This window comes from Mastomys coucha, unplaced genomic scaffold (genome assembly GCF_008632895.1).
Source record: "Mastomys coucha isolate ucsf_1 unplaced genomic scaffold, UCSF_Mcou_1 pScaffold22, whole genome shotgun sequence".
Taxonomy (NCBI): domain Eukaryota; kingdom Metazoa; phylum Chordata; class Mammalia; order Rodentia; family Muridae; genus Mastomys; species Mastomys coucha.
This window is the reverse complement of record NW_022196905.1, coordinates 204,262,783-204,265,298: the sequence shown is the minus strand read 5'-3', so window position 1 is coordinate 204,265,298 and position 2,516 is coordinate 204,262,783. Positions and strand designations below refer to the sequence as shown.

General features: G+C 44.0%; 1 protein-coding gene across 1 annotated transcript in view; it reads left to right on the top strand.

The window, feature by feature from the left end:
- Positions 1 to 1,957, top strand: part of Apela (apelin receptor early endogenous ligand) — a 9,528-nt gene extending 7,571 nt beyond the window's left edge. Inside the window, exon 3 of the mRNA XM_031339946.1 lies at positions 1,375 to 1,957. The gene's annotated coding sequence lies outside the window, so the exon portion shown is untranslated. The remainder of the gene's footprint in view (positions 1 to 1,374) is intronic.
- Positions 1,958 to 2,516: the final 559 nt, after the last annotated feature.

Sequence of the window (2,516 nt, the reverse complement as noted above, 5' to 3'; positions counted from 1 at the left end):
CAGAGGGCATTGCTGTGTCTTCAGGCTGGTCTTGTACTCACAGGACACATATTCGCTATATAGCCTTGAACTTCTGACTCTCTGGTCTCTATCTTTCAGGTTCTCAAGCGCCAGGGTTTACAGCAGGCACCCCTGCATCTTTCTATGCTTTTTGTCTTTGTTGCCCAGCTGACCTTGAATTCCTGGTGTGAGTGACACTCCTGCCTCAGCCTCGGGTTGTGGGTTCATGCTCCTGCCAGAACCATGGGTAGATAGCCTTGTGTTCAGCTCCTAAAAGTCTTAGTCATTTTTTTTCTTTTAATTAGTCAACTATTAAAACCAGGCGAACTGTGTTAGAACTGGGCACAAATGTGTGGAATGTTACTGCGGTCGGAGAATTCCACAAAGTCAGTTGGAAACACTTAATTTCATCTCCAGTCTGTTGTGTTTGGCAAACTATTGCTGCTCTCTAGTCAAGCTACCTCTTTGCCCTCCACAGGAACTATCCCTTACCTTTTCTGCTCCCTTCAAATTCCCAATTCTTACCTTTGTTTTTTTTTTTTTAATCTAGTTTCATATTGTACATCACAGGGAGAAAAAGTTATCAGATGGCCATAAGCCCACCCAATTCCTCTCCACCCTGTTCAACCTTACCCTGTTTTTGGTGCTATGAAACGGATGGCCTTTCCTCCATCCACAGGTACCTAAGCCTCTCACTTTGTTGGCCTCTTTTTTTGTGAGCACGGAGGTTTAAGTGCTAACAGGTCTACATCCTAAAACAAACATATCCGCATGTGTTTATGTGCCTCTGGCTTATGTGCATCTTGGCATCTCATGACTGGTCAGCAGTCACCCTTTTCAACTCATTCTTGTGCAGCCTCCTCTAATCTGTTTATATCCCCTGGAAATGGTTATTCCTGGGCCAGTGAGATGGCTCAGCATCTAAAGGCACCTGCTGCCATGCCTGACTTGAGTTTAAACCCTGAGACCCACAGGGTGAAGGAGAGACCAGATTCCTTTGAATTGTCCCCTGGCCTCTGCTCTGGGAAGCATCCTCACCTGCTCGTTGTGCTTTCTCCCTTGTTGAGAGAACCTTTAACTACTTGCTTGCTAAATTAGGCACCTGTAGGGGGGTAGGGAGATGGGTCAGGAGTTAAGGGAAGGGGCTGCTCTTGAGAGTGTACCCAAGCAGGCTCATAGTCACCTGTAACTTCACTCCTAGGAGAGTTAATGCCCCATTCTGGCCTCTACAGGTAAAGCACCCACACACATGAAATACAAATAAAAACTAAAAGTAGTTGAAGATAATAAATAAAAATTAAGCATGGGTAAATTGATGTCCCGAACAGCAGCTCTTACAATACTGTGTTTGTTTCTCCCTTGCTTTCCAAACAGAAAACCTCTGATTTCCTTGGTTCTACCAGAAGAAGGGTGAAATTGAAGATACCCACTCACTGGACAAACAACCTCAGGATGGCAACAGTACGGCAGCTCGGGAGTTACTACGCAACAGAGGCTGTAGCAAAGTACCTTGGATGGCTTTTGAGATCCAGAGACTGCTCTTCCTGGATTTTCTTTGACAAGAAAATGACAGAAATGGAAAACAGACTAGGTTAAAGCACACTCACTTGTCTGAATAACAACCTCTCACGCTTTTCTGCACGTTATTTGCATATAATGTATGCATTACACATAGTGGTGGGTTTCATAAAGGCATTTACATACAAGTCCATCATGTCCTGTGGCCATCTTTCCACACATAAGTGAACATCATATACACTGACTATTTACAGGCACGAATGTCATGTACACTGACTACATTTACACATGTACTTTCCTCTTTCTCTCCCTCCACCCCCCCTGCTGGTCCCTTTTATTCACCTGGACAGTTTGGTTTCTATTTTAATGGTTTGTACACATGAATGATTTTATTGCACATTATTATTCTTACATGGATTAAAGAGAAAACTATGTTAATGTTATACTTATGAGTTTATTGTGTGTGGATGGGTGCCTCTGTGTCATGGTATTGTGTGCAGCTCAGAGGACAACTTTCAAAAGCCAGTTTCCTTCTACCATGTGGAGCCTATGGATCAAAGTGACGTTGTCAGGCTTGGCAACAACTCTTTACCTACTAGCAATCTCGCTGGCTCAAGAAGTACTGAGAAGGCTCAGTAGAGTGCTTGCCTAGTGTGCTCAAAGCCCTAGTTTAATTACCAGCACTGAATAAAATGAAAAAATGATGACAAAACACCTACCATGCCAACATTGATATGGGTGTGATCCACACTTGCCACCAGAGTCAAGTAGAACAGTAGAGGCAGGAGAGCCAAGAGGTCCAAGGTTACCTCTGGCTATATATTTTGTGGGGAGGGGATATCCTGTGCTACAAGAAACCCTGTTTTAAGTAACTAGAAGTTAGGCTGAGTGAGGTAGCACATTCCTCAGCTATGGAGACTGAGGCTGGTGGACCTGAGTTCAAAGTCAGCTTAGTCTACATAGGGAGTTCTAGACCCTGGGCTCATAGTAAGACTTAA